Below are 12,391 nucleotides of genomic sequence, written 5' to 3' on the forward strand. Positions count from 1 at the left end.
GAGGGGAAAATTCCTTCACAGTCCTCCAAGAAAGGAGCAACTAGCACAATGCCCACAGCGGATCCTGACAAAACCTAGTATTTCACCACATCCATGGGTGGGAGAGTGGGTGCTGCTCTGCCTGGTCCAGGAAAAAGAGGCCTTTCCTGCATCAACATGAACCTATATAGTATCCTCCACTTTCCGGTCACCTGGCAAAGGATGGGTCAGCGTCCCCACTGCAGCTGCAACAGAAAGCCATTCCAGCTCTCTAGTGCTTAAAAGGGCACACACCTTTGAGCAAAAAGCCAGAAAATGGCCCCCACTGCTTAATGTGCTATGAGGTCATTATTACAGTTAACAGCAAGGAAAGCTCAGAATATTCATACCAACAATACCACTTTGAAAGGCATACAAATAAGGTTCGACTAGGGCTACACTGTCCAACAACAATCAAGCAGGTTTCAGAGTAACAGCCGTGTTAGTCTGTCTTTGCAAAAAGAAAAGGAGTACTTGTGGCACCTTAGAGACTAACCAATTTATTTGAGAATGAGCTTTCGTGAGCTACAGCATCCGATGAAGTGAGCTGTAGCTCATGAAAGCTCATGCTCAAATAAATTGGTTAGTCTCTATGGTGCCACAAGTACTCCTTTTCTTTTAACAATCAAGCAGAGTACTATCCGGGGTACAAGAAAGGATGTATCTAAAACTGACAGTGATTTTGGCCCCATATTCTCCTATGGAAGTTGGCCATCAATTCAAAAATATCATAAAGTAACAGAATATGCTTTAGAATAAGAAATGTTAAACCAGGAATCTAGACTCTGACAACTATAAAGAGTACATTTTCTATCTACCTTAAATACTCCACTGTGGTTTCAGCTGAATTACATTTCACTTTCTGCCACACAGTCTTTTACAACGCAGCCATTGCCCAAGTATTTTGGAATCAAACGCAAATTTAAGAATTGTGTCGATTTGTCTGCAAAGGACTCAGGTCTCCATCCTTCCTTGATTCAGCCAACTTAAGAAGGGAGTTTTTTCATTTTTCTTTCTCCTTTGCTATTCATATAAAATTACGCTGCATCATTCTTCAGTCACTGTTATTTAAAGAATTTATGGATAGTGCCAGATGAAAGCAATATATACATTTAAGTCATTATCGTTAAGCCATAAACTTAAGACAACTTTGGAACATAAATAAATCTTGTTACAAAATGTACCATACAGGTTCCAAAGTACATAGTTTAAATACAGCATAAAGCACGTGCCCTGTAACTTTAAAGCTTACTCAGTTACCAACATATATATAGGTCATTCACAGATGAATCCAACCAAGATGAAACATTGTCAGTCAGCCGGTAAGTCAAAAGTGGGCACACTCTGTAGGCTTACAAGTCTAACTTTATTCTTTTCTTCTAAAATTACCTTGGACTCCTTTAGGGACTAAAAACTATACCGTTATCTCCAAATTCTAGACACAATCTAGTAGGGTATAGGTCTAAGAAACAGTAGTCCATTTCAGTTAATATGAATTTTTACTTCTATAAAGGTTTCTTTCTTTTCGCTAGTCCAATCATATAGTTTCAATGACTTCAACCTCTTCTACTAAAAACTGGACTGGCTCAGTTTTCCAGGCCCCTTTGAGAATCAGGTTCGGCATACAGTCTCAATGTAGTTGCAGGCATTTATGATCCAGTATGCTTGATTCCAAACTACTACTTGAGGCCACTGAAGTAGTGACAAAAACAGAACTCCTTATGGCTTATAATAATCTTAGCATAAAAATGGAGTCCCAATCTGAACAATGTTTTTTTCTTTACCTTACTAAAGATCACCCAAAATGAACACCAAAAAAGACTGAAAAATAACAGATTCAAGGGACTTGAAACATAAAGGGAAAATTAATGAAGTGATTTTAATTTACATATAATTCCTTGATGGTTATGAAAAGTATCGTTTTCAGCCAAATGAAAAATTGCATCATCTTATTTTTCAAATAGTCTAAAATCCACAGAGGTGTTTCCAAAAAATGTAATTTGGATGCCCCAGTTTTAGTAAAAGGGAAAAGATAAATTTGATGATGATCCAGAATCTGACATGCTATTTTTGTATAATCCAGTAATTCTGATTCTGGATATTTTTAACTGAAGAAAGGAAAATAAATCATGAGTGAATAGAACTACTATAGAGGGTGTTCGTTAACACAGACCCCTGTGCTTGCAACAGCCTCCCACCCCACCATAATTACATTTGATGATGTAATTATCTTCCTATCTTGTCCTTCAAATCTGTCAGACCTCCTTATGGTGATCTTCCAACCCACAGATTCCCCATCTTTTCTTGCATTTGCACTGTTATCCAAAATGTAATAGTCATTAGAATAATGATCCAACCCTATGAGGAATTCTACCCAGACACACCACTAAACCAGTGTGGAGTTCCTTGAAGGACTGAGTCTTAGGTCATAAACTCTTTGGGGGAACAGGCCTGGTCGCTTATGTTCTGTAAATATTATGTATATTTACAGCATTCTACAAATAATACCACTTACATCTTTGGTATTTACTGTTCATCTTGAAAAACAATGCATACTGAACATATAAAATACTGTATTTTTTGAGATAGGACTTGTCTGTATGGTGAGTTAGTGCATGGCAAGCTGGGATGTAAATCTGCAGCACACTAATCTGCCACACACTAATGCTGGCCCTGCTATTGCTCACAAGAAGATGCATAGCGTGTTTTGATCTACTCTACTTTGAAATGGGAGTAGATCAAAGCACACAACAGAACTTCTAGTGTGCAGTAGCAGAGTCCCCATGGTCAGACTGTAGCAGGCTTGTGTGCTACAGATTTACATTTTAGCTTGCCACACATTCACTGACCATACAGACAAGTCCATAGAAATATCATTGTGTTTACTAAAAATGTGAAGTCACTGACGCTTTAATAATTTCAAAAGCTGCCATGTAGAGAGGGGTTTTTTTAAAACAGAATTAGACTAGTCAGAGAAACATTGCTGACATGCTCCATTACCTGGCTAGAAACTATTGTCACATAACAGTTTCTCCAGCCAATACATATGATGTCACAAGAAGACAGTATGCTTCCTTTAGTTCATAGAAAGTACGGAATTTCAATTACAAAATTTACACAGTAGTGAACCAATATAAATGGAAAACTCATAAGAAAAATATATTAAGTCTTCCCTCTTTGTTTAAAGGGAATCTACACAGAATAGAAACAAATCTAAACCAAAAGTAATGATAGAGAAATACTGTCTATATAAATTTTTAAATGATATTCAGAAAAGGCAAATATATATTCATAGATTCACTGAGCATCTATATAATTAATATGGCAATCTTTTACAGGGCTTGAAAAAAAAAATCCACTTGGCCCACTTGAGAAGGACTCTTTCCCTGGGAAGAGAAGAGGTCTAAAGTTCATTATATTCTGCACACTTTAACCTTCCTTATAAAAAGCAAATTTCCAGCCATCATGTTTACACAGATACCATTCCATACGTGAACTGAATTTAAATTGATATAGCGAAGTCTTCCTGAATCTGCTGACTGACAACTACAGTTTCTCTGCTGCCACTTATAGCCTTATCAAGCAGTAGCAGAGTGGACATGGCAAAACCATATTAAATTTCACTGCTTTTCAGAGCACTATAGACAGAAGTGAAACTAAACAGAATTATGTCAATCTGACTGGTGTTGCTGATGTAAGCAGTCTGAATGAGCTCTCCCCCGACATCTAATGGTGAGCTGTGGACAAGGACTTCAGGAGCTGATCTCGTTTGCATGGACACTCCCACCCTGCCTAGGTGCTCAGCATGATGGGATTGCTTACCCAAATGATCATTTGTAGCTGGTGTCAGATCCCCAGTCTCCTTGTTATTGGGGCAGGAGTACTAAAGGGTTGGTACCCTTGTTGTGTGAACTGAGGGCAGCAGAACTGCACCTGGCATACCCCAACAGAGGAACTCACCCTCAACTGAACGGCACTCATTAGGCACGGGACCTGGGTTCCAAAGCTCAATGATTGAGAGAGGGTAGGGACAGGTATTTGCACTTGGTGCTGTGGGCCCTGTTTAAGGGTTTTAGACACCTTTTGATCCTTCCATGGTATAATAAAAGAGCTAGACTCAATTGAGAGTCTTGTTACATGCTGTAAAGCTGAAATCACTGATACCTAGATCTAAATATTAGACCTACTTTGGAACAGAGTCTCTATTGCAAGAGACTACCCAGTGTGTACCAGCCAGTGAGACTCCTCCACTAACAACTGAAATCACTGAGGAACTGTGTGAAGTGGGGTGGCCCTTAAGACATGGTCAACCGGGTGGCTGATGGAGAGGTGTGGCCAGCAGGGTGGTTGGTGGGGAGGGCCAAGGCCAGAGCAGTGCCCCACAGAGAGGTGTGTAAGCAGCCATTGGGGCGACAAGTGAGTGCCGGAGCAGTGGAACGTGTAAGGTGCCTCCTTGGCCCCCCACTTCCACTCAGGGTGGGAAGTGAACTCTGCGCCTGAACCTCTGAACTCTGGGGCTGCACTGGCCAAGGACAGCAACTGTGAGTGGGGTGCAGTGGTGAGTGGGGCATGTTAAAGGGACTTTTGGGTTGCTGGATTTAAGGACCAGAGGGGGAAAGGAAACTGCCCAACTTACTTGGGAGTGGGTCTTTTGCTCATGGCTTATTATTATGAACCCTAGTTGCAGTGTCTTCCCAAATTAATGCTGAGTTACTTCCCTCCTTTTATTAAAAGTTTTTGCTACAATCAGACTCTGTGCTTGTGAGAGGGGAAGTATTGCCTCTTAGAGGTGCCCAGAGGGTAGTGTGTCCCAGGTCACTGGGTGGGGGCTCGAGCCAGTTTTGTGTTGTATTGTTGAAAAGGAACCCCTAGATACTGAACGCGGCCCTTGCTGCTGCTGGCTCCACCTGGCAGAAGGGTTGCACTCAGGAAACAGCGATTGCCAAGACATTGAAGCTGTTGTGCCTCAGTCTCAGACGGCCCTCCCTCTTTCAATGCCCTTTCCTATGTGCTTTTGACTGGTATGTGTCTGATAAATTTTCAGGCCCTAATCTTTTTAACACTTACCTTTTTTCCCTCATAGTCAGGTTGTACAAAGAACTAAGGCAATATTCATCTTCAGCACTTTAGCTACAGACAAGCTAAAATAGCAGCCACAGCACATTCTGTCTATATGGTATAGTGACACAATACTGAAATAGCTGCTGTACTGAAATATGTCATTCATTACTGAGCAGAAATGTTAATAAACACTGACAACTTTCCATCATTTGAAATGTATCAGATGATGATATATACTATTTTTATTCAGAAAGCTTTCTCTGATGTTTCCATGTGTAAACTTTTAATCAACCAGTGATAGAAACCTCATGATGAAAAAGCCTTTTCTTTTGCATATATAATATTTATAACACATATCTGCTTGCATATACAGTATCTAGTAGCCATTTATTATGTTTTAAACTAAAATGAGTCTTATTCTAAAGCAGAAAATCAATTTCTTGACCCCATTTCTATCAGAATGAGAGTAGTCTGCCTAGAAGCAATATATCAACAGCAAATTTATGCCTCAATATGGCTATCAGCCACAGCTAAAAATTTGCAGATCTATATAACCAAGCACATTAAACAGTCCTCTTGGGTAACATATAAGCAAAAGTAACTCTCATAATACAGCACATACTATGGGTAGAGCTATTACAGCAGTGTCTGTTTGCCTTTTTTTGGTCCAATCCATTTTCAAAAGAATCTGTGCATATCGTCAACATAATGAATGAAATCACAAGTCTCCTCATAAATTTTAAATGGCTTAAAGGATTTCCTCACCTTCATGTGAAAATTTGAGTACTGTATGCTTAAACTGAAGAGGTTTTTGGAAAAATTAAAAATGATGCATTTTGATGAAACTGCCCTTTTATTGACTACATCAGCATTCTGTAAAATCCCTGGAACAGAAAATAATTCAGCAATGTTATAGCTTTGTTTTTGTAAGTTAGCTGGATTCAGTTTACTGTACATCTCCTACCATGAAAATATTTAATCATTCTAATGCAATTCTAATATGAGTGGTGGGAGCCCTCGAGTTCCGAGCCCCTGCAGGTGGTGCAGGCTCCAGAGCTCCGAGCCACCATGGAGGCCCCAGAGAAGTTCCCTCTTAGATCATCAACTCAGATCAGCAGTGACAAAGTTTTTACCTTCTGTACCTGGGTAGATTACAGGCTTGTAATAACTATGCAAAAAGAAAAGGAGTCCTTGTGGCACCTTAGAGACTAACCAATTTATTTGAGCATGAGCTTTCGTGAGCTACAGCTCACTTCATCAGATGCATACCGTGGAAACTGCAGCAGACTTTATATATACACAGAGAATATGAAACAATACCTCCTCCCACCCCACTGTCCTGCTGGTAATAGCTTATCTAAAGTGAGCATCAGGTTAGGCCATTTCCAGCACAAATCCAGGTTTTCTCACCCTCCACCCCCCCCACACAAATTCACTCTCCTGCTGGTGATAGCCCATCCAAAGTGAAATAACTATGGAAATTTGTACTGGTATAACTACATTGACACACATGCTGCAACCGGGGAAAACAGTATTTGCACTTACCGTGATACATTTATCTACCCTGGTAAGCACATCAGCACTGGCTATTTGCAGCAGCATAGCAACACCACAGCACAGCTAGGTTCTAAGAGAAAAAAGATGATTTCTCAATACAATTTCCAGCAAACAACTTCCATGTCACTGAAACAACAGTAAGAAAGGCCAAAGACAGAAAAGACATTGGGGCCATTCTTTTTCAGGTCAAGAGGGGACAGAGGGATGTTTCAATGCTGCAGCATACATTGTACATGATTTGTGGGTTTTCAGAAGGAATATTGTACCTATAAAAGTAAAGATCAGCTTCTAACTCTCTCTGTTAGAGACTTTATTTGCCACTCAGACTTCATTAGCCATAATACATTTTTATTGGTTTATCAATACCAAGGAAGTTGTTTGAGTGATTTTCTTAGTGATAGAAGAACTGATACTCTAATGGACTACTAAGAAAGCATTGATGTGATGTTTTGGGGATCACACAGACCAGTAAGGGGTTTTGTCACTGCCTGCCCTGCAAACTTGGGGGCCCTTAATGCTGTGCTGCAATGGCTCATAGCCCTCCCCCAGTGGCCTGCCCAAAAGCACAAAGTCTAACCCTGGCTTCCACCAGCCTAGTGACTCCTTGCAGGATGACACCAACAGCCCTTCCAGTCCTAAATCTCCCCAAATCCACCCTTCCCAAGTTCTTAACTACCGCACATTCAGACTTTTCTCCTTTGGTTCATCACCCCAAAAAGCGTGCAACCTGTCCCCATAGATACCAGCTTCCTTTGGCCCCCACACTCCACACAATTTGCACAACAGAGGCCTGCTTGGGGTAAAAATTAACAAAGGGTTTATTTAATAGAAAAACTACATATTCAAAGATGAAATAGTAAGGAAGAGCAAACGTTACTCAGTAAATAAACATAAAGATGCAACCTCAGGGTTTACATTTCCATATTAGATAACTTGTATTAGAAAAATGATTTTATCTATTGTCTTTGAACTGGTTCCCAGCATTCCCCAAAGCTAGATGGGGGGATCCCAGGTTCCTGGAAGATTAGGGTTGGAAGAGACCTCAGGAGTTCATCTAGTCCAAGCCCCTGCTCAAAGCAGGACCAACCACAACTAAATCATCCCAGCCAGGGCTTTGTCAAGCTAGGCCTTAAAATCCGCTAAGGATGGAGATTCCGTAGGTAACCCATTGCAGTGCTTCACCACCCTCCTAGTGAAATAGTTTTTCATAATATCCAGCCTATACCTCCCCCACCGCAACTTGAGACCATTGCTCCTTGTTCTGTCATCTGCCACTACTGAGAACAGCCAAGCTCCATCCTCTTTGGAACCCTGCTTCAGGTAGTTGAAGGCTGCTATCAAATCCCCCCTCACTCTTCTCTTCTGCAGACTAAGTAACCCAGTTCCCTCAGCCTCTCCTCATAAGTGTATTTTTATAGCACAGTGACATTGTACATAGGCAATTGATTCAACTGCTTATTCTTTGGGATTCAGACCCCCCATTCTCCCCTTGGGATGTCTGGACCCTGATCGTCCCAACAGGATAATCAAGCAGTACGTGAGATTTTTCATACTTTTAACTCTGCTTGGCCTGATTTAATAAAAATGACTGGGGGTGCCCCAGCAGTTGTGAATTAATCGAGTTTTTAATTTAAACTGCAGTACATTACACTTGTTGGTTGAGCAACATGCAATGCCTATCTAGTATCTGTCAACAAATGACTATGCAAATAAAAATCAATAACTGTAAAGAGGGACTCAGTAACTATCCTACTACAATACATATTGAAACTTTATTCGGGCATACAATGAATGAAGTTTGCAAAGTATTGTGGAAAGAAAAAGATAAAAACAATGGTCTTTCATATTAGTAATTCATAAACAGACTATGCTAAATGGAGTTCATGTGTGCTTTATTTTCTGAATTAAATGTTTTGGTGTCTGTCAGATGCCAATGTCAAAGTGACACAGTGACTTGACTATAACTCTTAAAATATGGTAAAGACTAAAGACCCTTAAATTAGCAGACTACGGACTCATTAAATTTCAAGCACATTATTCTAGCATTCAGTTTTTCCCTCATTCTTCTGCCGCACTTATTCTATTATCTGGGAAGAAACTGATATTTCTTTGGGCAAACAAGAAGTATTGTTTCTAAACACCAAAGTGGAATCACTTTGCTAATGAACAATTATTGATCTGTGAAATAAGCAACATTCTGTCAATAGAATTCAGTTCAGCCCCCCCATACCTTTCACATAAGCTTACAGCTCAGGGATGGTTAGACTAGGGGGGTTCTTCACCCCTCCCACCAATCACAGCATAGCTTTGTATGGGACCTTATCATAGGTCATTTCTTAGGCTTTAAGGAACCCTGTAATTGGCTGGGAGGGAGGGAACTGCATTCCCCTTCACATTTTGCTTGACAAGCTGTGAAGAACCATTCAAGCTCTCCTGCTTGCAGCACGGTTTTCATTCCCACCCACCCACACATGCGGTGCAAGGTTTGGGGCAAGCTCTTGATCCATGTCCCTAAGAAATGTTATGCATTTCCCTGCGGAATGCATGTTATGTTTCCTAACCATTGCATTTTCTTTTTATGTCAAGCCAGAATTACATTCAGATATATCCGGTTCATTGTGTTAAGTCTTTTCAACTTTGGGGGACTATACAGTCTTTGCAGTGGGTTAAATCTATTATTCCGTTTGGGCAGAGATGGTTGAAAGGGATATGTAGAATTCTGTGTCTTGTTGGGACAGAGACACTCCTCTTGGAGAGATGGTTGAAAGGGATATGTAGAATTCTGTGTCTTGTTGGGACAGAGACACTCCTCTTGGAGACTGCTTAAATTTAACACACCAGTGGCCCTCTCCCACCCTGACTTGTAGAGGGAGGGAGAAATGTGGGGCTGTGAGTCCAAGCCTTGTGTCCAACCTGAGTGGACCAGGCAACTTATCTGTTTGGGTAGCTATTTTGACCTTTGTGTTTGCCAGGTAGGACAAAGTGTGGCTTACAGATGGGGCAAGAAGCTACAGTCATCCTTTGCTTCACAAGCTATGGACTAGATTCACAAAGTTACTTAGGGTTCGTCAACACTTGAAACGTTACAGCAGCACAGCTGAGGCACTTCAGCGTAGACACTCACCACAGCAAAGGGAGGGGTTCTCCCATCGGCATAGTTAAGCCAGTTCCCTAAGAACTGGTCAACAGAAGAATTCTTCCGTTGAACTAGCACAGTCTACACTACACTAAACCAGCGGTGAGGACAGCTTACCTGCGTCACTCAGGAGTGTGGATGTTTGGACATGCATCCATATTTGTGTCACCAGAATACCTAACAGCCCAGTGGTAATGGCACTCATCTGGGATGCAGTAGACCTGTGTGCAAGTCTCTACTCCAAAACATGCAAAGCAGGGATTTGAAACTGGGTCACCCGCCTCCCAAGAGAGTATCCTAACCACCAAGCTATTAGATATTGTGGACACAAATGCACACTTGCCCAAGCCCAAAAAATTCCCAACCTGCTCGCCTTGGCTGTCTTTTGTACAGAAGGAAAGAGAGACTGACGCAATAGCCTGCTGACTAGGGCACTCCTAGAGACCTAGGGACGTAAGGTCAGTTTCAAGTGTCTGCTTAGCTTGCGGGCTTCTGAAAATCCCTTTCTTAGGCACTTCACTTCTCCCATGCATTGTGGTGGGGGGGGGGGGTTGGGCATCTAACTTCTGGCTGAAAATTCCATTAGATAGCAGGGTGCATAGGAGTTAGGCACCTAAGTACCTTTGTGAATCTAGCCCTATGTTCATCTCCTTGATACAAAAAGCAAGCACTGATGGCTTAGTACAGTTGATGCCTCTTATGCCATCAATTATTCATAATTTGTAAATTGTCTTTTTTGGGAGTCTCTGAGAAAAAAGGTAATCCTACCAGAATATTTACATTTATTAAACTTATTCAGATAGTAATTTCAAGCTTGACATTGTCATTTCTCATTGTTTTTGTTAATAAAATAGTTTTACATCTTGAAAGCAATGTACAAAACAACAAATTAATTGGCACAAAACCTCAGCAAGGTAGGTACGTTATTTTCCCCATTTTATCAATGAAGATTTCAGATTTTTTCATTGTTTTAGCATTGTTATGCAAATCACTCAAAAGATTTAATAAACTATGTTTGGCTTCTAGACCCTGTTAAATTGAAAATGACCTATATTCTTAAATGATTCCAAATATGGCTGTGGAGTATAACAATGCCACACCACTGCTCATGTTTTGCAGAAGTATTCTTACACAGTGCCTTTCTTTAAAAGGAAATTGAGACAAGCATTCAAAGAAGCTTCACATATGATAGTAGAAAGATTACTATCTCTAAAGTGTCAAGTATCAGAGGGGTAGCCGTGTTACTCTGGATCTGTAAAAGCGGCAAAGAGTCCTGTGGCACGTTATAGACTAACAGACGTATTGGAGCATAAGCTTTCGTGGGTGAATACCCACTTCATCGGATGCATGCAGGTCCTGCCTCTGGAAATTTCCACTACATGCATCTGACGAAGTGGGTATTCACCCACGAAAGCTTGTGCTCCAACACATCTGTTAGTCTATAAGGTGCCACAGGACTCTTTGCCACTATCTCTAAAGTAGTTTTTCATAAGGCTATTCAACTAGTCTCTGTGGTCAAAAGTAGTATATTAGTATAGTAGTATATACTATTAGTAGTATATAGTGGCCCAAAAGAAAGAAAATGTCTGGGGAAAACAAGTAATTCATATGGGGCTAATTAAGGTTACCAGAGACCGGTGTATCTGATCACAGGACTGTAAGTCAGTAACTCCTGTACTCTAATTAGAGCTGGACAAATAACAGATTTTTCATTTGCCTGGTAATTCTTGGGGGTGGAGCGGGGGGGGGGGGGGGGGGGATGGTTTGATCTGAATTGAAACTGAATTTTTTCAGAATTTTCAGCAAATCAAAAAAGCCCACAAAAATTAATTTCAGTTTAACCCAAAATGAAACATTTAGTTTCCAGGCACTTTCGACTTCTTTTAAAAAAGCAAATGAAAGGAAGGACTAGATCGACAAAACAGCAGGTGGTGGTGCAATGCCCCCCATCCTACTTAATAGCCTAGTGGTTAGTGCACTCCCCTGGGATGCCCAATGACTATTGAGGTATTTTATACGAAGTAGAACAGCTTCCACACGAAAGATTAAGAAATCCCCACCCCATAACAGCAAATAGCTCAGTGGTTAAGGGACTCCCCTCGGATGCGGGGGAAACCTAGTTCCCTGCTACAGAACCAAATCCCATATGAATGCCATAAGCACAAGTATATTGGGTATGAGGGTGCCACTACCAGCTTCTCCTATGGCATATGGGTGCCCTTGTGAATCTAGCTCAAATGTTTTTCTACAAAACTATTCAGTCAAATCAGCAAATAGCGTCAGGTGATCCACAACTACATTTCTTGGAAAATAAACTATTTGTCCAATAATTTTTTCTCAGCTCTAGTTATAATCCCACCTCCACATCTGAGGTGAGAGTTCAGTGATTTTCAAAACACTAGTAGGTACCTAAATACCTTTAAAAATCTGGCCCTGACTCTTGTAATGGGACCTCTGACTCAGCTTCCCCAATGTAACATAGGAAAACACTGCTTACTTAGTTCCCAGAGGTATGAGCTGCATGAGTTTGCACTTACAGAACATCAAAATGAGAGGGACAAAAGGTTAATCTGTGTATTTCTATATAATTTTCCAGTGTTAGCTTTTATTTTAGTAATA

The 12,391-nt window shown here is 40.8% G+C and overlaps 1 protein-coding gene across 7 annotated transcripts in view; it reads right to left on the bottom strand.

Annotated features, from left to right (window-relative positions):
• Positions 1–12,391, bottom strand: part of IMMP2L (inner mitochondrial membrane peptidase subunit 2) — an 837,008-nt gene that overhangs the window by 716,511 nt on the left and 108,106 nt on the right. Inside the window, exons 4-5 of one of the 7 annotated variants that reach the window (XR_013344854.1) lie at positions 6,625–6,706; positions 5,361–5,963 (exon numbers count right to left, since the gene is read on the bottom strand). The exons of the other annotated variants lie outside the window; for them this stretch is intronic. The gene's annotated coding sequence lies outside the window, so the exon portion shown is untranslated. Of the gene's footprint in view, positions 1–5,360; positions 5,964–6,624; positions 6,707–12,391 lie in introns of those variants that run through there. 7 annotated transcript variants of the gene reach the window in all.

The sequence above is a fragment of the Eretmochelys imbricata genome, chromosome 1 (genome assembly GCF_965152235.1).
Source record: "Eretmochelys imbricata isolate rEreImb1 chromosome 1, rEreImb1.hap1, whole genome shotgun sequence".
Taxonomy (NCBI): domain Eukaryota; kingdom Metazoa; phylum Chordata; order Testudines; family Cheloniidae; genus Eretmochelys; species Eretmochelys imbricata.